Genomic DNA, 24,025 nt, shown 5'->3' with positions numbered 1-24,025 from the left:
CCTGAAGGGACAGCAAGTGTAATTGTATTTCATTAACGTATGTGTTTAGAATAGTTAGTGTGTTTTATGTTTGTTCTGGGTTATCAAGTTCACGTAGCATGTTTACTAGAATATTTGGAACAATGATGCTTTAATTATTAGCCAGTGGCGTAATACTAACATAGCGGCTCTTGTTGCATTGGTCAGTAAGGTTGTCACAGGGGACAAGAGTTTGCATTGCACAACAAATACTGGAATTAACTGATGCATTTGATGTCGTGGACAGTAATGATCTTGTTGGTGTGCTGACTAAAGCCAATTATTTGCATTATCACAGTGGTGATATTTCACATTAAAGTGTAACGAAGGCTAGTCGAAATGCAAGTTCTTGTCGTCTAAATGTGTAACAACAGAGAAATGAGCAGTAGAGTAAGATACGAGAGCTACTGGTAGATTCAAGCACTTATTACTAACTATTTACTGCGTGTATTGATCAAAGTTGATGGACTGACTAGCTCAGCAGCAGGTATTTGTACTGGTGGACAAGGATAAGGTTGAACTCACAGTCGAGTTGTGGGTGGCAATTGCTTAAGTGATGATAGTTAATGAGGTATGACATGATGTCTTAGATTGACTATATTACGTAACCAGTATGTAACTTGTGGTATATTTCATTGTTTTTTTTTCTCAGTTTAATTTCTCTGTAGGTTTGATGTACATTTTAGGGTAATGGTATGGAGCCTGACATTATACATGGAACTAGTGGACGCAATTCTTTTTCTTTGTTGATTTTGTTTTGTATTTAGACATTGCGTGTAAAGATTATTACAACGCAATTTATGAATGTCAGATTACTAGTTCTATGTTTGGACGGTGAGCTATTTAAAATTTCATGAGTACAATTAGTATTTTTTTATTTGTTTTAGAATTATTGAAGTTTGGATTACTCCTAAAAATAACGGAGATCCCGGTAACTAAGCCAATTTTTATCTCAGCATTATTTTTTATTTGTATGATGTGATGTTTTATTTGTCATTTGGATTGTTGTAAATATGTATGTGTACGTTACTCCAGATTGTGGAGAGTACAATAATGCAACAACTGTGTCAATAATTTGGTAAAGTAACAGCATTTGGTCGTCTATTTGAGGTCACCAGGGGCTAAGGTCTCCTCCTGGTTATTATGATGACTTGCTACGTTTGTTCTAATACAGCTTTCTTAAAAAATTTTTGGAACTACCGTCGCATTGCAAGGATACTACCGTGCCATTTTTTTCTGCACAGGTAGCCGGTGGTGAAAGGGTACAGTACCGCCCAACACTGAAAATAGGTACAACATACTTCATTATTCTTGTCAGAACAACATATTTTTTCTAATAATAACTCAATTTCAGTTAATACAGCGAAGCCAGATACCAGTGTGGGAAAGAATGACAATTTATTTATTTAATTGAACACATGTGCACTCCCACAAAATAAATCCCTACATCCAGTTTGGTGAGATCTGTGAAATGAATGAATGTATGGTCGTCTGCTAACCGCAGATAGTGAATGTGAATATATGATCATCTTTGGGATGATCCTTTGGCCACCTTTGGTGGGACCAAAGAGATGAAATTTACCTGAGCTTTGAGCGCCTGAAATGTGGCTGACCAATATGGTAGCAAGGTGCTCCCCCACTTTGGCAGAGGTGCGAGAGGACCTGAAGAATGGCCATGTTTCGGCACTCTGCCGCTGGATCTAGTGTTGGTAAGACCTGTCTTAGGCGTGCTCCGTAAGGACAAAAGAGTGGAGACGTGGTATGCATGTGAAATACTCAAGAGTAGTTTAGGATAATAATTTCTCTACTTCAGGAACTTTTGTGGGGAGAATTAAATGTCAGGCAGGTAATATTAATGGGATCGTAGTAATCTTTGGAAGTGACCAACAGTCACAATAAAACCACGTGTAGCAATAAGTTGAAATACTTCCGAGTGCTTAAGTTGGAAATATTTAAGAAATGGCGTGTGCAGGACTTGAAATTAAACACGAGTACTTCCACATGGTGAGTACTGTGTGAGTCTCAATCTGTGTATGAGACAAAGGATAAAGAGAAGTACTCGTCCATGGTATCAGTTGAGGACTCGCGTGTGTGATGAATATGTTCTTAATATTACTTTGCGTGTTATGCTTCCGTGTGACGCTTGATTCAAACTATAACACTCTGAGAGAGAAGCAAAGTGAGTCAGCCGTCTATCCAGCAACGCCACTTGGCTTGCATTGCACACGAAGGCGTCCACATATCGTCCAGAGTTCGTAGTAGGAAAGAAAAGTTACGAAGTGGGGCAGTGTCGTGTGAAACTGGGATGAATTTTAATTGAAGTGGGAAAGCTGAAGGTGATGGGATTATAACGTTGTGATTATTCCTTGTTTTGTATTGTATGTTGCCGGTGTGATGTATTTCACGAAATTTAAGTGTATGTGGTTTGCATGGGAGAGTAGCAAGGTAGTTTCAGAGGTAGTGGGTTATGCATGTTCCTTTTGTACCGCTCGGTCTTGAGGAAAGTTTCGTGATGATGGTTGTGAGAGTTGAAGTGTGAGATATAGCAAAAGATCCACCATCCTATCCAGAAAGTGCACTGTAGCGTTAAATAATTACGAGATCATAAGATAGAGAATCACCAATGTAAAGCCATGCCCACTGGGCGGAATTTCTCATGTGTTATTGTTGTAGGTTATAGAATTTGTGTGTTTAGGTTACAGAATTTATCGGAATAAAAAAGATAGTGAAAACAAAAAGATTGGTGGCCTTTTCCTTGGAATTGTATGTTGCCATGATATCCAGAATTTATAATGTGTGCGCCATTCATATTCGGTGCGATGGTCACGAGTTGATCAAAACCGTTAAATAAAAAAGAAAATGTGGCATTGCCAGTGCGTAGTGAACAGTTAGAGTTGTGTAAATTACTAATAGTCAGGTTTGCATTTCCGTTGCGTAATATTCATACAGAAGAATAATTTGTAACTTAGTTGTGAGTATTAGAGTTCATGTTACTCGACAAATAAGAATGAACCCACTCGCTTGGCAGACCACTCATCTTGCAGGCCTGACTGCTTGATGCCAAAGTATGAGCAAGGCATGTGGGTGCCTCTCAATATAAACTATCGGTTTTTCACAGTCCAATACGTGATCAGCAGCACAGTGGAAAATAAACTTTAATGGCTTACTTGTACCATGTGTACTTGGTAATAATCAACCTAAAATTATTTTACTCCTAATAGCTATAATTATTAGCCTCTGAAAGAATGAAATGCTATGCAATGTTGTTCAACACAATGTCCTCAGCCGTCAATAAAAATATCTGCACTTACGCAGTTCCTCTTCGTCGAAATGTCTTAGCTCGAATTTAATCTTCGCCTCATCGGACACATCCCTTATAAAGCGATCCCTGCATGCTGCTAGGAAGTTTACTGGGTCCCGTCGTCTCCTAAACATTTGACCGATCCTGAGTTCATCCACGGAGCACAGATCACTACAGAGTTTCGATGTGCAGCTAAAGAATTCACTTGGCGTTTTATTTCTTTGATTTGCATTTTAACTTCACTATTTTCAATTTTAATTCCAGATTCTACTTGTTTCTTTATTTTATCTTCTTCTTTCTCTCTTTTATCTTTTCGAACGGATAAGTTGCTAATAGCCTCGGTCGTCTCAGCCATTAGAGCATCTTGCCCACTCATACGGTTTCTTATGTTGCCTCCCATATCTGCATGCAACTTCTCCACCTTATCACTTAAATTTTTCTCCACTTGATCTACCTTCGAGTCAAGTATCCCAACTCCATCAGAAATTTTGCTCATTTCATCCCAAATGGTCTTTTAAATTTCGTCTATCAATTTCTCGATTCCACTAGCCATTTTACCTACTTCATATTTCGCAACCGAAGCTATTTCGGATTCAACCGATTAAATTCTTAAATTTACGTCAACCATGTCGGTTTTAACAGAGTCAGTTATTATATTTACGTCACCCACATCAGTTCTAACAGAATCAATTTTTGATTCCAATCCTCTTATCATTTGCATTAATTGCGACATCATGTCTTCACCAAATTCATCTCCCTTGCCTGATTTCGTACTATTTGCACTACTAAATCCACCGCAGATCACGCTCTCCCGCTCCGACTTCGGGCTAAGCGGCTCGCTTGTATTTTCGGACCCACACAAACTGGCCGACTGCTTAATATTAGCGACGTCTATTGTAGGCGACGGAACTACAGAATCGCCGGCCGGAGTGGCCGAGTGGTTCTAGGCGCTACAGTCTGGAACTGCGCGATGGCTACGGTCGCATGTTCGAATCCTGCCTCGGGCATGGATGTGTGTGATGTCCTTAGGTTAGTTAGGTTTAAGTAGTACTAAGTTCTAGGGGACTGATGACCTGAGAAGTTAAGTCACATAGTGCTCAGAGCCATTTGAACCATTTGAACTACAGAATCATACACAATCTCGCTATCAGCGCAGGTACTTAGATTTGTCGTGCTGGATCCTTCTGCCATGGTATTGCTGCCGATGTTGCAGTTGATGCCGACGCTGAAGATCTCTTAGCCTCCGCTGTGGTACTGCAACCGCCACTGCGCGATGAATCGCCGTTGAAGACGCCGCTGCTGGCTGTAACCACGTGCTTTCGATGTCGCCTCTTTTTCCGCGTTACTTTTTATCACTCCTGACAACTACTAAAACTCGGTGCACAGAGACCCCAAGCAAAGTGCCTAAACTGCCACATACTTGGGACCTAGGTCACAGAATGTCGTTCACTGTGAGAATTACAATTGTAATTTAACAACTATTAAAGAAACCTAATATTCAGTCCTGAATCTATCTCAATTTAACTTTTGTGAGAGGTCCTGCCTATCAGAGTTCAGATAGTACTTTTGCAAACACTTTGCAGAATTCAAATCCAATTCTAAACTTTCCACAGTTCATATTCCTCAACTAACACTTTCCAAAATCCATTCCCGTTGCAACACTTTGCAAGAATCTTATCCCTCAACTAACACTTTCCAAGTTCCTATTCCGGACGATCCCCCAATTGCGAGCTAACATCCCAAAGATTGTTCTGGTACACATGCGGTTCCTCTTCATCGAAATGTCTTATCTCAAAGTCGTCTAGAGTTTGAAACGCACGTGTCGCATTACACGCCCTAAATTAGACACTTGTGACCCTTTGGTTAAATTGTCTGGTTGATGGAAAAATGCGAAATACAAAGTTAACATAACATGTAATAGCAGTAATAATAATATCGGGAGCTAAATTAACGACCCATAAACGATGTAGGCCACACAGTTGAGATTTGGTTAGAATAATATTTATTCAGAAAGCAAACTAAAAACGGAAGTGGTCATATTTAGAATTACAATTACAAAATGGTTCAAATGGCTCTGAGCACTATGAGACTTAACATCTGTGGTCTTCAGTCCCCTAGAACTTAGAACTGCTTAAACCTAACTAACCTAAGGACATCACACACATCCATGCCCGAGGCAGGATTCAAACCTGCGACCGTAGCAGTCCCGCGGTTCCGGACTGAGCGCCTAGAACCGCTAGTTACAATTACACTCTAGCTCATATACATTTGACACAGTTCGATCACTCACAATCTCATGGCGAATTACGAGTCCACTACTCCACCTCGTTAACTATACGAAATGTTTGAGTTCACACTAGGCACGCGGCTGCTCATCGCTCAGAGACTAAGTCCCTCGATATCACACAACGCGAAATTTTCTAAGTCGTTTCACTTCCTAGCTGCCTACATCTACATCTACATCCACATCCATACTCCGCAAGCCACCTGACGGTGTGTGGCGGAGGCTACCTTGAGTACCTCTGTCGGTTCTCCCTTCTATTCCAGTCTCGTATTGTTCGTGGAAAGAAGGATTGTCGGTATGCTTCTGTGCGGGCTCTAATCTCTCTGATCTTATCCTCATGGTCTCTTCGCGACATATACGAAGGAGGGAGCAATATACTGCTTGACTACTCAGTGAAGGTATGTTCTCGAAACTTCAACAAAAGCCCGTACCGAGCTGCTGAGCGTCTCTCCTGCAGAGTCTTCTACAGGAGTTTATCTATCATCTCCGTAACGCTTTCGCGATTACTAAATGACACTGTAACGAAGCGCGCTGCTCTCCGTTGGATCTTCTCTATCTCTTCCATCAACCCTATCTGGTACGGATCCCACACTGCTGAGCAGTATTCAAGCAGTGGGCGAACAAGCGTACTGTAACCTACTTCCTTTGTTTTCGGATTGCATTTCCTTAGGATTCTTCCAATCTCAGTGTAGCATCTGATTTGCCAACTATCAACTTTATATGATCATTCCATTTTAAATCACTCCTAATGCGTACTCCCAGATAACTTATGGAATTAACTGCTTCCAGTTGCTGACCTGCTATTTTGCAGCTAAATGATAAGGGACCTATCTTTCGATGTATTCGCACCACATTACACTCGTCTACCTTGAGATTCAATTGCCATTCCCTGCACCATGCGTCAATTCGCTGCAGATCCTCCTGCATTTCAGTACAATTTTCCATTGTTACAACCTCTCGATATACCACAGCATCATCCGCAAAAAGCCACAGTGAACTTCCGATGTCATCCACAATGTCATTTATGTATATTGTGAATAGCAACGGTCCTACGACACTCCCCTGCGACACACCTGAAATCACTCTTACGTCGGAAGACTTCTCTTCATTGAGAATGACATGCTGCATTCTGTTATCTAGGAACTCTTCAATCCAATCACACAATTGGTCTGATAATCCATATGCTCTTACTTTGTTCATCAAACGACTGTGGGGAACTATATTGAACGCCTTGCGGAAGTCATGAAACACGGCATCTACCTGGGAACCCGTGTCTATGGCCCTCTGAGTCTCGTGGACGAATAGCGCGAGCTGGGTTTCACACAACCGTCTTTTTCGAAACCCACGCTGATTCCTACAGAGTAGATTTCTAGTCTCCAGAAAAGTCATTATACTCGAACATAATACGTGTTCCAAAATTCTACAACTGATGGACGTTAGAGATATAGGTCTATTGTTCTGCACATCTGTTCGACGTCACTTCTTGAAAACGGGGATGACCTGTGCCCATTTCCAATCCTTTGGAACGCTACGCTCTTCTAGAGACCTACGGTACACCGCTGCAAGAAGGGGGGCAAGTTCCTTCGCGTACTCTGTGTAAAATCGAACTGGTATCCCATCAGGTCGAGCGGCCTTTCCTCTTTTGAGCGATTTCAATTGTTTCTCTATCCCTCTGTCGTCTATTTCGTTATCTACCATTTTGTCATCTGTGCGACAATCTAAAGAAGGAACTACAGTGCAGTCTTCCTCTGTGAAACAGCTTTGGAAAAAGACATTTAGTATTTCGGCCTTTAGTCTGTCATCCTCTGTTTCAGTACCATTTTGGTCACAGAGTGTCTGGACATTTTCTTTTGATCCACCTACCGCTTTGACATAAGACCAAAATTTCTTAGGATTTTCTGCCAAGTCAGTACATAGAACTTTACTTTCGAATTCATTGAACGCCTCTCGCATAGCCCTCCTCACACTACATTTCGCTTCTGGCAATTTTTGTTTGACTGCAAGGCTTTTTCTATGCTTATGTTAGCTTTGAAGTTCACTTTGCTTCCGCAGCAGTTTTCTAACTCGGTTGTTGTACCACGGTGGCTCTTTTCCATCTCTTACGATCTTGCTTGGCACATACTCATCTAACGCATATTGTACGATGGTTCTGAACTTTGTCCACTGATCCTCAACACTATCTGTATTTGAGACAAAACTTTTGTGTTGAGCCATCAGGTACTCTGTAATCTGCTTTTTGTCACTTTTGCTAAACAGACAAATCTTCCTACCTTTCTTAATATCTCTATTTACGGCTGAATTCATCGATTCAGTAACCGCTTTATGATCGCTGATTCCCTGTTCTGTGATAACTGTTTCAAATAGTTCGGGTCTGAAACTTCCTGGCAGATTAAAACTGTCTGCCCGACCGAGACTCGAACTCGGGACCTTTGCCTTTCGCGGGCAAGTGCTCTACCATCTGAGCTACCGAAGCACGACTCACGTCCGGTACTCACAGCCTTACTTCTGCCAGTATCTCGTCTCCTACCTTCCAAACTTTACAGAAGCTCTCCTGCGAACCATGCAGAACTAGCGCACCTGAAAGAAAGGATATAGCGGAGACATGGCTTAGCCACAGCCTGGGGATTGTTTCCAGAATGAGATTTTCACTCTGCAGCGGAGTGTGCGCTGATATGAAACTTCCTGGCAGATTAAAACTGTGTGCCCGACCGAGACTCGAACTCGGGACCTTTGCCTTTCGCGGGCAAGTGCTCTACCATCTGAGCTACCGAAGCACGACTCACGTCCGGTACTCACAGCCTTACTTCTGCCAGTATCTCGTCTCCTACCTTCCAAACTTTACAGAAGCTCTCCTGCGAACCATGCAGAACTAGCGCACCTGAAAGAAAGGATATAGCGGAGACATGGCTTAGCCACAGCCTGGGGATTGTTTCCAGAATGAGATTTTCACTCTGCAGCGGAGTGTGCGCTGATATGAAACTTCCTGGCAGATTAAAACTGTGTGCCCGACCGAGACTCGAACTCGGGACCTTTGCCTTTCGCGGGCAAGTGCTCTACCATCTGAGCTACCGAAGCACGACTCACGTCCGGTACTCACAGCCTTACTTCTGCCAGTATCTCGTCTCCTACCTTCCAAACTTTACAGAAGCTCTCCTGCGAACCATGCAGAACTAGCGCTCCTGAAAGAAAGGATATAGCGGAGACATGGCTTAGCCACAGCCTGGGGATTGTTTCCAGAATGAGATTTTCACTCTGCAGCGGAGTGTGCGCTGATATGAAACTTCCTGGCAGATTAAAACTGTGTGCCCGACCGAGACTCGAACTCGGGACCTTTGCCTTTCGCGGGCAAGTGCTCTACCATCTGAGCTACCGAAGCACGACTCACGTCCGGTACTCACAGCCTTACTTCTGCCAGTATCTCGTCTCCTACCTTCCAAACTTTACAGAAGCTCTCCTGCGAACCATGCAGAACTAGCGCTCCTGAAAGAAAGGATATAGCGGAGACATGGCTTAGCCACAGCCTGGGGATTGTTTCCAGAATGAGATTTTCACTCTGCAGCGGAGTGTGCGCTGATATGAAACTTCCTGGCAGATTAAAACTGTGTGCCCGACCGAGACTCGAACTCGGGACCTTTGCCTTTCGCGGGCAAGTGCTCTACCATCTGAGCTACCGAAGCACGACTCACGTCCGGTACTCACAGCCTTACTTCTGCCAGTATCTCGTCTCCTACCTTCCAAACTTTACAGAAGCTCTCCTGCGAACCATGCAGAACTAGCGCTCCTGAAAGAAAGGATATAGCGGAGACATGGCTTAGCCACAGCCTGGGGATTGTTTCCAGAATGAGATTTTCACTCTGCAGCGGAGTGTGCGCTGATATGAAACTTCCTGGCAGATTAAAACTGTGTGCCCGACCGAGACTCGAACTCGGGACCTTTGCCTTTCGCGGGCAAGTGCTCTACCATCTGAGCTACCGAAGCACGACTCACGTCCGGTACTCACAGCCTTACTTCTGCCAGTGTCTCGTCTCCTACCTTCCAAACTTTACAGAAGCTCTCCTGCGAACCATGCAGAACTAGCGCTCCTGAAAGAAAGGATATAGCGGAGACATGGCTTAGCCACAGCCTGGGGATTGTTTCCAGAATGAGATTTTCACTCTGTAGCGGAGTGTGCGCTGATATGAAACTTCCTGGCAGATTAAAACTGTGTGCCCGACCGAGCACTTGCCCGCGAAAGGCAAAGGTCCCGAGTTCGAGTCTCGGTCGGGCACACAGTTTTAATCTGCCAGGAAGTTTCATATCAGCGCACACTCCGCTGCAGAGTGAAAATCTCATTCTGGGAGTTCGGGTCTGTTTGTCACAAGGGGTCTAATATGTTATCGCCACGAGTCGTTTCTCTGTTTAACTGCTCAAGGTAGTTTTCAGATAAAGACCGACTGTCCGCTTTTGCCTCTCAATCCGAACTCTACCCTTTGGTGTCTCCAGCCAAACTGACCGTCTTCGCCTCTCCATCAGAACTGTACCCCATGATGCCTCGATCGGATCTCCCTCTGCCCGTCTCCCACCGCGTTTCCCGCTCACAGAACATCTTCGCTCAGCTAACTAGCGCAGTTCCCTTCCTGAAGCCGTACATCTGATTGGCTACAGCTTATTCTACATTACCTTACATTATAACACATTTAAATAATCAAGGCTTGACCACTTTCACGTTCTAAATAAAGTAACAATCATATCTATTACATAATAAAAGTTAAATTATTATACATAAAACCAATACAAGTTCCTTTTTAACTTCGAATTAGGAAGATAATAAACTCTCTCAAGAAAAAAAGCTCCCATGGTATTTATGGCATTTCCAGCAGGATAATAAAAGCTTGTCTCCAAGAAATAAGTGGGATTCTTAACCACATCTGTAATGGCTCTCTGAAGCAGGGCAGTTTCCCAGATACACTGAAGTATGCCATTGTTAAACCACTGCATAAAAAAGGGGATACGACTGATGTCAACAACTACTGCCCAATCTCTCTTCTGACTGCCTTATCCAAAATTCTTGAAAAAGTAAAGTACTGTAGAGCAGCTTCACACCCTTGTAAAAATAAAGTTTCAACAAAATGTCGGTTTGGTTTCCAGGGGGGTTTCTCAATGGAAAATGCTATTATACTTTCACTAATGAAATATTAAATTCTCTGAATAACCGGAAGTCACCCGTTGGGATTTTTTTGTGATCTGTCAAAGGCTTTCGATTGTGGAAATCATGGAATACTTCTAGATAAGCTCAAGTACTGTGGTATGAATGAGACAGTGCTCAAATGGTTTAAATCATACCTAAGTGGAAGAGTGCAGTAAGTTGAAATAAACAGTTCACATAATATGCAAAAAACTGGTGATTTCTCAAACTGGGGAACAATCAAGAATGGGGTGCCACAAGGTTCTGCCTTGGGTCCTCTGCTGTTCTTAATATATATTAATGACTTGCCATTCTATATTCACGAAGATGCAAAGCTGGTACTTTTTGCCGATGATACAAGTATAGCTATCACATCCGACAGACAAGAATTAACTGGTGAAATTGTAAACGATGTTCTTCAGAAGATCATTAAGTGGTTCTCTGCAAATGGGGTCTCTTTAAACTTTGACGAAACACAATATATACAGTTCCACACTGTAAATGGAATTACCCCATTAATAAATATAGATTTCGATCAGAAATCGGTAGCTAAGGTAGAATATTCAAAATTTCTAGGTGTATGCATTGATGAGGGGTTGAACTGGAAAAAACACACTGAGGATCTGCTGAAACGTTTGAGTTCAGCTACTTATGCTATTAGGGTCATTGCAAATTTTGGCGATATACATCTCAGTAAATTAGCTTACCGGGCCTATTTTCATTCTCTGCTTTCATATGGCATCATATTCTGTGGTAACTCATCATTGAATAAAAGAGTGTTCATTGCACAAAAGCGTATAATCAGAATATTTGCTGGAGCTCATCCAAGATCATCCTGCAGACACTTATTTAAAGAGCTAGAAATCTTCACTGTAGGCTCACAATATATATATTCACTTATGAAATTTGTTATGAACAATCCGAACGAATTCAAAAGTAATAGCAGCGTACATGGCTACAACACTAGGCCTAAAAGGATGATCTTCACTACTCAAGGTTAAATCTAACTTATTATGCACAGCAGATATTCTCATATCTAATGTTTCAATAAGGTGTCATCCTGTCATCGTTAAATGTGTTCTGTGTGGAGGAAATGATGATCTGATGCTTAACTGAAAATACTGACAATTTAAATTGACTATATCTTTTAAACAAATAAAGTTACAGAGTTGATATTTACAACGTTTGTTCTAAATGAAACGTCCATCGTTAAGATCGACCAAAGCGTTAAGATTTTAGCATTCAGGTCTTTGTTACAAAATTTGTTAATTTCACTTAAACAGTAAATCCTAAACTATTGTAGATATGACCAGTATTGAAGTTTTATTGCGATCACCATGAAAATTTATGGGGGATGGCAGAATAAAATTACTGTTGCTTGATTCCCTGCATTACTAAGGAATTAAATAGTTTTCATAAATGTTCGCCTTTATGGCCAGTCTCAGGCCCGCCATATTTAACACTGCTATGTCTCCTCGACCACAGAAGCCTTCTACTGGTTTTCCCTATGACGTAGGTTCTCGTCTGTCTCACTCGCACACTACAGCGCTTAGACCTCAATAGACAATAGACGCCTGTAAGTTTTCCCATCTCGTGGTGAATCTGCGCCCTTTGTGGCATGCAGTCTGACGACAGGGTTCGTTTCACAATCCCTGAAGGCTGACTCTTTCAGCCATATACTTAAATGAGAGCGAAATGCTCGTTAACTCACACCTTACATCCTGTATAAAAGGGGAAACACGATTACCAAATATATACATTTTATGTATACCCAAAGATGTACCAGATATGGGGTACAAATTTTGAAAATGTAACCATGTCCATTTTACTCAAGAATAAACTCACACTCTCCAAGAGCTCTTAAAAAATGTGTCACACTGTACCATTTTACTCACGAAACTAGTAGCTAAGGAAATGGTAAATAATTCATAATTTCTGTAATTTAAATATCACTTCAGTACATTTCACTGACTAAATCATTTAACCTCTTCTAGGCGAGTTTTAACATTTTACAAATTACCATTAGATATTGAATGCAAGAGTGCTGCAGTGCACAGTAACTAAATCTTGTTATTGTACAGTACTTATAACAATGTAGAAGTAACGTGGCCCTTTGCAGTAACTTGTACTGTGATACTACAACTACATGGAAAAGAGTGGATCTACATCATATGTTCAAAATGGTGACCATTGGCATTCATGCACAGTTCATTCTGTGGACGAAGTACGCCCTACATCGTGCTACTAATTCCACTGTGATGGCTGCACAAGGATCAATAATGCGTTGCTACATGTCCTCTGGTGTTTTTGGAACATTTTCGTAGACAGCATCCTTGACTGTTTCCCACAGAAAAATATCCAGCATGCAACGTCAAGAGATTGGGCAGGTAATCATCTGCTGCACAGTAATTGTACCAGAACAGAATTACGCTCGCCTATAGCAAATTACAGTACAGCAGAGTTCATGATAGACGTAATAACGTAATAATCATATTGCTCACTAACGGTACTGAACACATAAATGCAAGTTGCTAAATTATTTCCGGTCAGCTGTCTATCTCCATAGATCAGTAGCATTTCTACCATACCCTCAGGTTATAAGTAGGCTGTTTATGTTTTCTTATTGGCAACGTTACGTAGCGCTCTGTATGAAAATCACTGGCTGTGCTGTGTGCAGTCTGTGGCTAGTTTGCAGTGTTGTCTGCCATTGTAGTGTTGGGCAGCTGGATGTGAACACCGCGTAGCGTTGTGCAGTTGGAGGTGAGCCGCCAGCAGTGGTGGATGTGGGGAGAGAAATGGCGGAGTTTTGAAATTTGTAAGACTGGATGTCTTGAACTGCTATGTATATTATGATTTTTCAACACTATTATGATAAATACATTGTATGTTCTCTATCAAAATCTTTCATTTTCTAACTATGCCTATCAGTAGTTAGTGCCTTCAGTAGTTTGAATCTTTTATTTAGCTGGCAGTAGTGGCGCTAGCTGTATTGCAGTTGTTCGAGTACCGAAGATTTCTGTGAGGTAAGTGAATTGTGAAACGTATAGGTTAATTTAGTCAGGGCCATTCTCTTGTAGAAATTATTGAAAGTCAGATTGCGTTGCGCTAAAAAATATTGTGTGTCACTTTAGTGAATGTTTGAGTACGTTCAGTTTTGCTCAGCTGTTTGAAAAGCCATTAATGTAAGAGGTTTATCAGCACAGTAATTCATAAATTTTTCTAAGGGGACGTTTCATATATCGACCTTCAGCCGAGGATACCTCACTGGAATCTTCTGATTTTTTTCTTGTAGTTTGTGTAATTAGTGTAGCTATTGTTTATTGCTAGTGTGTAATTGTAGAGAGAATCTTCTTTGTAGTTGCAGTCTTTCATTGTTGTTGTGGTATGCGTGTAGATTTGCACCAAGTATTTCGCTGCTGCGCTTGCAATTAGCTAGATATTATTTTCAGTGCTATGTTAATGTATTTTCTAATTTTTCTCTTCAAATTGTGCTTTTCTGTGTTGTCGTGTGAAATAATGTGATAATAATGGCGTGTGAAAAACGTAATACTAGGCTCCAAAGTAAACTGAGAAATGACAGTGAAGACGAAAGCAGTGTGTTAGCGCCACTGTGTAATGATCAAAGTAGTTATTTGGTAATTGTGCAATAGGGAAATGGAGCGGGCGGCAAATAATGACGTAGACAGTGAAACAATTAGTGAACAGGGAAGCATTATCGATCGATCGGTCGGCAACAGCTCGTCTCAGGTATCCGAAATGACAGGACACAATCTTGCCAATACTGTAGATTCAGGTTTTGGGTGCTCACCGTTTTCTCAAATAAGTCAAGACGCATTTTCTGCTTGTCAAAATATGAATGTTGCCGGTGCAAATTCACTGCCGAAAAGCACTGAGGAACATGTTTCAGTCACCAGTGCATTGTTATTACAATTAATACAACAAATGGGACAAACACAGCAAAAGCTTCAAAAGTTAGACACAATGGAACAAAATCTTCGAAAGTTAGACACAGTGGAACAAAATCAGAGACAAACACAGCAAAATCTTCGGAAGTTAGACGCCACAGTTGAACAAACACGTGAAGATTTAACTAATGAGTGATGTAGCATTGAATCAAAAAGTCTGTAATGACGTAAAAACACAAATTTGCGAGCATTTTCAACCTACTTTTTCGCGGCATGAAAATGCATTACAGAATCACGAAGCAGCCATAAAAGAACTGTAAACTATTATTAATGAAAATCATGAGACCTTGCAAACTAAAATTGACTCAGTTGCATCTACCGACTCGGTTACGCAACTTGCAAAAACTCAGGAAAACTTAAAGGACACAGTAGAGACTCTGAAAATTGGTTGAGAAAGACACATGGAGGAAATTAGTTCATTATCAGAGAAAGTAGTTGAACTTTCGGATCAGCTAAGTAATTTGTCTACGAAGGTAGACGATAATCTGAATGACAGAAAACCGGTAGTCTTTAATGACACAGAAGAGTGCGAACAAATTAGGAAATTCAAACAAAACCAGGACCAAATTAATACGCAACACCAAAGAGAAATCCGGGAAGTACAAGATCAGCTGACACAGGTAATACAAGAATTACGTATTTCAGAGGACGTTTGCGCCCCAATACGGGAAGAGGGACATAGAAATACGGAACAGCCACAAAATAATAACACAGCGCATTTCGGAAATTATGAAAGAAATTGGCAAGGTGCACCGAATTTTGAAATGGAACCGCCGAAACGACGTAACAATGACCGATATGCGACTCGCCGACATGATGATTTTGACTATAAGCTGTTCATTACTACACGTAAATATAAAACATTTAAGAATTCCGGCAACGACTTTCTTCCACAAGCGTGGCTTCATCAATTCTCTCATTGTTTTCCTCCCAACTGGTCATTAGAGCACAGATCAGAATTTATGTGTGGCTATTTAGAGAATGAACCAGCTGTAAGAATGCGATTGGTCATTCACGATTGTCACAGTGAAGGAGAATTCTACCATGCCTTCGTCTCAGCATATTCGTCCCAAGCTACACGAGACCGAGTAAATTATAGCATGATAATGATGAAACATTTCGAACAATCTGAATTTTCCAGTCTTGTGAAATATTTTGAAGACATGTTGCACAAGAATCAGTACCTGTCAAACCCATACAGCCCCTCAGAACTCATCTGCATTTGCTTAATCAAATTACCTGAACATTTACGACATATTAATTTGGCAGGACGTTGCAAAGACGACATTGAAGCTTTTCAGGGACTCTTGCAAGAATTAGAAATTGACACTGACAATCGCGGAACGCGAAAACAGGAACACAACAATTACAGATCACATCCCTCACAATTCCGCAATGGTCGAAATAATAACTGGACACGACAAGGCTATTCTCACAACACAGATCGTGACCAAAACAGACACCACCTGTATGACAACCGTTGGCAGAGTAGTAATAATTACAGAGAAAGATCACATTTCTGTAGTAATGAAGATGACAGAGACAATCATAAACAGACAATATAGCAACCAGAACTACTATTATCACGGGAGACAGAATGACTTCAGACGCAATGGTCCACCGTGCAGTGATAATTCAGGGAGAAATTCTCCACCACTTAAACGACAAGAAAGAAACTACAGAAATTACCGACATGACGACAGACGATATAATCATAACGACAGACCTGAATTTTATCAGAACTGGCGGGGTTCAAACTGGGCTGCGTCCTCTCGGCAAGGTGAATTTGTAGAAGTTAGGTCTCCTAATACCAATAACGACGCACGCTAACAAAGAGATAGCAGACAATGACTCGCACAGCAGGCAGCCACGTGCGCCGGCTGGCTCAGGGAAAAATTACATAGGCGCTAACCTTGAGAAAAATTCCAGTATTCTTTACCGACGTAGACCACATGATAATTGCGTCGAAGTTGAAAACACTGCGTACTAGGAAGAGTAAATGTTTACACCACATTTCACGTGTAAAACCGTTTATTGAGAGATAATCTGCTTTTTAACTTTGTCTTTGCCATAAAACTTTTCACTTCACATTTCTAGTATGCATTGTCAGACTTAGAAACTATTACCATGCAACAATGTTTGAAGTTAAATATCCAATCAAGAACCAAGAGAACTTATTTAAACAGAAATTACGAATGCATTGTTATTGTGAACAGACGACACAGTGTTATTGTGTGTGTACATTCTTGCTCGTTAGTTGCACGATTACGTAACGACTATAAGGCTTTTTTTACTTAGAACATTTACCAGTACTGCTAATGAGATTTTAATGCAATATTTTGGTTTACTTGAAAATACATTCTGGATTTAAAGTACTTTCTGTGAGATTCCAAATGACACAGTGGTTAGTTTATGTGACAGCTACACGATTTTATCACGACGCTACTAATGAGTGACAATTTACAACGTTGCTTTTGCGGTGTTTCTGTTTTATATCTGCACAGTTTTTCTGAATTATTCTGGAAAGTAAAACATGTTTTAGAAGTAACTTCTGTGGTAGAGCTACAATGAGACAGCCTTTTCTGTAGCACAACAATACGTTACAGTACAGTACTTTCTTTATCACGGCAATAAGCGTAATAACTAAGATACCTATACGCAAAGCATTTAACTTTTGTTCATCATGAGGTAAGTACATTGACTTCTGCAGAATTTAGCTTTTGGAGGACGATAACTATGACACTTCCACAGAGATTATCTCCAACAAGACGCACAGTTTAGCGCTACAGTACACGTATTTGAGTGATTAAGTTTGTAGTTAAAACATTTATTTTTAAAGATATTTGAAGTACAATCATACAAAGGTTTTCCGTGATACATTTCATTCCATTTCTGTAATCTGTAACACCTGAGGGTATAATTACATTAATCCTCAGGGGGGTACACACTTACTCTGTGTACCATGTATTTGGTAAGCACAAGGAGCCCTGGCTAATATGGTATTTGCTTATACAACTTTACACATCGGTACCATATTTCTCTAACACACAAATTACACAGCTATCTGATCATTTAACTGAGAGATAAACATTTTTTTTACTACATCAGTGACACATGTTTACGCAATTACACAGTTGGGTAACTTCACAATTATGAAATTGTATTTTATCTGTACTTTGTGAACTGTTCATATTTTTTCAGAACCATTGTAATACTATGAGAGCTTTGAATGATGTATTTGGTAAGGGAGCATGATTTTTAAAGTACGCTTGAGGTAGATGACACTATTGAAACGAGCAGAGAATTTTTTTTAGGTTTTGACATTATTGCAGAAAGCTACGCCTTTTTTTAGATTTGGCTGAGGTTTTATGATGTTATGATGACGATGTGTATTACGCTGTTGCGGTATGTTTATGATCAATAAGCTGATACTATATGAGGAATTTGATTTATGCTACGTATTTATTATGATGAAATATTGAAGAAGTGTCGACGAATATGTATATGTGTAATAAGGTAAGGAATAATGAGTAGTGGTTAGGGACTCTGGTTTGTGAAAAAGGTTGTTGGAAACCACGGATCGTACTTTAAGAGTTATGAAATGTATGTACCTGCGTTAATGTATCACAATGCCGGCGAAAATTTTTTGAGCACTGTTATATTTATAGAATTTTGTTTCTACAGATTTGTAACGCAAATTCTTGACCTGTGAAATTTTTATATGAGACTGTCACTGTAGCGGAAACTGCTGTCATAAATATTACGGTAAGAAAGGTAAGTGTCCGTGACGTAATGCGTTGTGAGTGACCAGGTGTGCCAGCCACCTTGAGAAAAAGTCATTAGGCGGAGAAAAAAAAGATACCATTAACATCGCTATTGACATTCCTTTGTAGAAAGCAACGCAAATACGACACGCTCAAACTTGAAAACATATGATAACACTGTGGAGCTCTTAATTTATGATATTTACTGAAATGCCTAATGAAATGATGAGAAATATTTTTATGTCTATACACCTGATTATGACTACTGTCTTTCTAGTTGAAAGATTTTTTTACTACCTTATGAAATGCCATATGGCTAATGAATGATGTTTCATGCCTTCCTTTGTACATATTTGCTCATTTTCTTTAATATCTAGTTTTTAGCTGCATTGCAGCATTGGTTATTATAAAATTTAATAGATGTACTAATATCACTATTTTCTGTCTACAGACCCAGTAAAGAATACGTTTATGATGTACTTTCTTAGAAAAGAGAGCACAAATAAACATTTCCCTTCACAGGAATTGCATAAATAATTTTTTTAATGACTTGGTAACTTTCTTGCAGAGTAAGTTTTTGTGATGCATCACTCTAGTGTTAAGATGTGACATATGTATTAAACATGGCCATTTTTACTGTAATATTTTTTCTGCTTGAGCTATGTCATGTTTAGATATAAGTTATTGCATTTGCTGCTGCTGTTTGCCAGGCATAGTGCTACTAAATTTCACTTTACATTACTCTGTTAAGCCAGTTTTACTACTGGTTTATTTTTCTTTTTTGCTGCTCATTGCCTTATATTAGTTGTAATATTGCTGCTTGCTTTGCCAATTTGCATTTTTTTGTCATTGCTGTTTGTGTTAATTGTTTTGTTCTGCTGCATTTCCTCATCCCTTAGTTTAGCATCTGAGCTCAGTAGATTTAAGTTAGCTTAAGATGGGGTAGGCCATATAAGAGAACAAGTTGTGATGAATTGGAAGAAATGCATTGAGAAGCTATAAGAAAATGGTTTGACCAAAAAGGTATTTTGAAAGAGGATATGAACCAAAAAGTAGGGTTTAGGGACAACAGGTTTAGGTAGGATTTTCGTGGAAATAAATGATGAGGTAAGATAATGGATAATAAATAATGAGGTAATAAATGTGTGAACATATAAATACAGAAAGCATGCTTGGATAGAATTTTTTGGTGGAAACAAATGTGAAATAAGAGGAAAGATACATGGAATGAAGTTTTGGGGTGGACTGCAGTACCAAATGTCACACTGAAAACAAACCCTGTCCTGTATTTTTATTTTATTACACTATATGAATTTGTGTTTTTCCTGTCTTAATGTGTTTAGCTAATAAGATTCATGTTGTAGAAATTTTCTGATAATATGTTATTTTCTTTGTAAAGATGTTTAGACATTATTTATTCTGTTCTGTTTTAATGCTCATGTGTGAAGTTGATGTTTCGAAAGTTATTCTGATCTTTTATGTATGTACTCATGTCATAATTCCTGTAACACTGATGTATATATTATTTCGATTCTTTTGGTAAGCCTGTATTACAGATGTTATCTGTATTGTTACATTCTTTAATGATGTATTTTGTGCCTTTGTAATTGTATTCTTATGTTATAAAATTGTAATTGACACCAGTTCATCATATTATTAACTTGTAAGTTCCATTTCACTGCACACGTTTCTGTTGGTCATAGTATATGGACAATATGTGAGAAGTAGGGACTGTTAGTGTTTGCACGTGTGTTAATATTTCAGCAAGGGACTGGATAAGAGCATTGCTGGTTCTAAGGACAATTCCAAAAACTTTGTGAGTGCACAAGTAAAGGTTATGGACTTGCTATATTATCCGCAAGACTCTTCAATGTTGATGGTGCACCTGCACAGTCACAACACATGGCTGCTGGGCATCTCTACAAGGACTACAGTGGGTCTGCATCTTTGATGACCCACCAATACCATTATTTCTACAAGGACTACAGGGGTCTACACCTTTGCTGACACACCAGTACCATTATTTCTACAAGGACTGCAGTGGGTCTGCACATCTGGTGGCCCACCAATACCACAATCTCTACCAGGACTACAGTGGGTCTGCACCTCTGGTGGCCCATCAATACCGTAATCTCTACCAGGACTACAGTGGGTCTACTCTGTGATCACCTACCTACCAATATTCTTCAAAACTTCGAATGACTCTGCTGTGGGTTTGCTCTGTTGTGGCCCATTACCTGTCTGCATGTCGAGAGTCAGCATTGTCTTTCCGTTGGAAGGACAACACTACTTCTTCAAGACTGAATGGAAATCCTTTACTTCCATGTGCATTTTCTTTTACAGCACAGACTTTGAGAAAAACACTGCAATTTTACTGTGATGGATGATCAGGACTGTCTTTATGGACTGTGAGAAAATTTTAGCTTTTGACCAAAATTGTATCAATAAGTGTGTGCATTTGATATCTTTGTTATTGTAATCATGAAAAATTTTATCAAATCATTATTGGCCACTGCCCAAAACAGTTTGTAAAATTTTTTGTGGGGAGCATGGGGGCTATGTAAGTAGGCTGTTTATGCTTACTTATTGGCAACGGTACGTAGCGCTCTGTATGAAAATCACTGGCTGTGCTGTGTGCAGTCTGTGGCTAGTTTGCATTGTTGTCTGCCATTGTAGTGCTGGACAGCTGGATGTGAACAGCGCATAGCGTTGCACAGTTGGAGGTGAGCCGCCAGCAGTGGTGGATGTGGGGAGAGAAATGATGGAGTTTTGAAATTTGTAAGACTGGATGTCTTGAACTGCTATGTATATTATGATTTTTCAACACTATTAAGGTAAATACACTGTTTGTTCTCTATCAAAATCTTTCATTTTCTAACTATGCCTATCAGTTGTTAGTGCCTTCAGTAGTTTGAATCTTTTATTTAGCTGGCAGTAGTGGCGCTAGCTGTATTGCAGTAGTTCGAGTAACGAAGATTTTTGTGAGGTAAGTGATTTGTGAAACGTATAGGTTAATTTAGTCAGGGCCATTCTCTTGTAGGGATTATTGAAAGTCAGATAGCGTTGCGCTAAAAAATATTGTGTGTCACTTTAGTGAATGTTTGACAACAAAAGGGGCGCGCGCTGGGGAGGGGAGGAGGGGAGCGGGAATACTTGTGTCTACATGAGTCGGAAATCATAAACAAATCCCACACATCTACCACACCTCTACATTGCATAGGTAATGTGTACAATCAAGGCAGTAAACAGTTCTGTTTCCTCACAACCAGTGTATTCTTTGTAGCTTGCACATCTATGATTTATTTACAAAAATGAGACTGTCTGATACATTTTTGAATATCTCTTGGATGAGCCAAATAAATGGCACACCCTGTACATATATACGTAGGGCAAAAAATGTGGGCCTAAGAACAAAGTTCCAAGGTGTAAAGGAAAACAGCTGGGGAAAGGAACTACAGTACTAACGTGACTATAGCAGATTTTGAAAGCGACCACAGTGCATCTCTTGGCACTTTTTTACCTCTGGTCAGCTAGTTGCTGAAGCCAGATTGAAGCTAGACTGCTGGAATTGCTGCAGTCTCATCCAAAATGTTCTGCTGCAGGTCTTGAAAAGATTATGAGGGCTCTTGCGATACACCTCAGATTTGAGGGCTACCCACAGAAAGTAATCACAGACTGACTTCTGCCAACAGCATTGTCGGGCGTGAAGATTGTGCTCCAAGGTTGGAATGGCTGTATGGACAGTTGCTCCATTCTGTAGGGAGAAACTATAAGTCTTTTCCACCATCTTTAATGTTGCCACATGCCACAAATTATAATGCAGTCGTATCCACTCGTCCGAAATACTTTTATTTGACCAGTCATACATATAAATGATCAAAAGTATCTGGACACCTTGTAACCTCCCCACAATAAAAAATAATATAAATAATATTCACACTTAGTGTAACCTCCCAACAGAAAAGTTCCTAAACCTCCCAACAGTAAAAAATATAATTATGTCGTTCACATTCAGTATACCCTACCAACAGAAAAATTGCATAACCTACCAATAATAAAATGTGACTAATCTCTCAATAAAAAAATGTGACTCATTTATAACCTTTCAATAATTGACTGTCAATTTAACCTGGTAAATTTTGGACGTCAGCAATGCTGCGTCATGGCCCTGAAAGATCATACTGAATAAATTGAAAATTCTTACCTTAGTCTAGTCGCCGGATAACGCATATATATCTGCTGCTATATGGAACTAAACTTTTCTGGCACAGCCCAGTGCAATGCTGGCCGATAGATTTGTCATGTATAAAAAGGAACAACTGATTTTTCTTTACAATAATCGGGATGACCATGGATTGGAGAAATTAGTGATTCTTTAAATTGAGATGAATTGTAGCAAAAGTTACTTTTTATGAGAAAGATTATTATTAACAGATTTTTTGTAAAACATTTACATGAGACTTGATAGAACAATACTACATATGCGCGACGCTGCTTTTACCTTATACTACAACGCTCAGGCTCTGCCATCGCTCCACACGAATGGCCCAGCCAACTTCACACACCAGACTTCTCGCTACTACTACTACTAACACATAGTTCCTACTGCAGTCAACACTGCTCTTTGGTCTGAGATTCTCTTATAGCTTCAATATCACAGGCAGCGCCTGAGTAATCCATCGAAATTACATCTGCCCAAGTGCGCTAGCAACAAATTCCTTAATCATGGACCTCTTACATAACCCTCCACTGGGCGGGCAAAAATTTGGCAGTGATGGTCAGTCAATTGGACTTGCCATGAGCAACAAATTTTTTTAATAATCTATTTAGTTACTAATTCTACAGTCACAGAAGTATATAAATTATTGATAAGTGCAGAACATATTAAGAAAGACAAAATGTATACGCAATGAGTACAAAATACATTAACAAATATCATAAAGTGCACAAACGCTGTATAACTCTTTAGCATTTTTACATGAATTGGACATATGAAGGAGTGAAATAAAGTTCACACGCACTGTAGAAGTCTTTAGCATATATACATGAACTGAATACATTAACAAATGAAATAAAGTGCACATGCACTGTAAAAATCTTTAGCATATTTAGGACAACTCATCATATTAACAAATGAAATTAAGTTCACATGCACTGACTATGACTTAAGCATTTTTTACAAGAACTGAAAGCATTAACAAATGAAATAAAGTGCACATGCACTGTAAAAGTCTTTAGCATTTTACAAGAACTGGATACATTAAGAAAAGAAATAAAGTGCACACGCACTGTAAAAGTCTTTAGCATATTTAGGACAACTGATCATATTAACAAATGAAATGAAGTGCACACACACTGTATAAGTCTTTAGCATTTTTTTACAACAACTGAAAACATTAACAAATGAAATAAAGTACACACACACTGTAAAAGTCTTTAGCATTTTACAAGAACTGAAAACATTAACAAATGAAATAAAGTGCACACACACTGTAAAAGTCTTTGGCGTCTTACAAGAATTTAAACGCA

The sequence above is a fragment of the Schistocerca serialis genome, chromosome 5, assembly GCF_023864345.2.
Source record: "Schistocerca serialis cubense isolate TAMUIC-IGC-003099 chromosome 5, iqSchSeri2.2, whole genome shotgun sequence".
Classification (NCBI taxonomy): Eukaryota; Metazoa; Arthropoda; class Insecta; order Orthoptera; family Acrididae; genus Schistocerca; species Schistocerca serialis.
Note: the sequence above shows the minus strand (reverse complement) of the source record.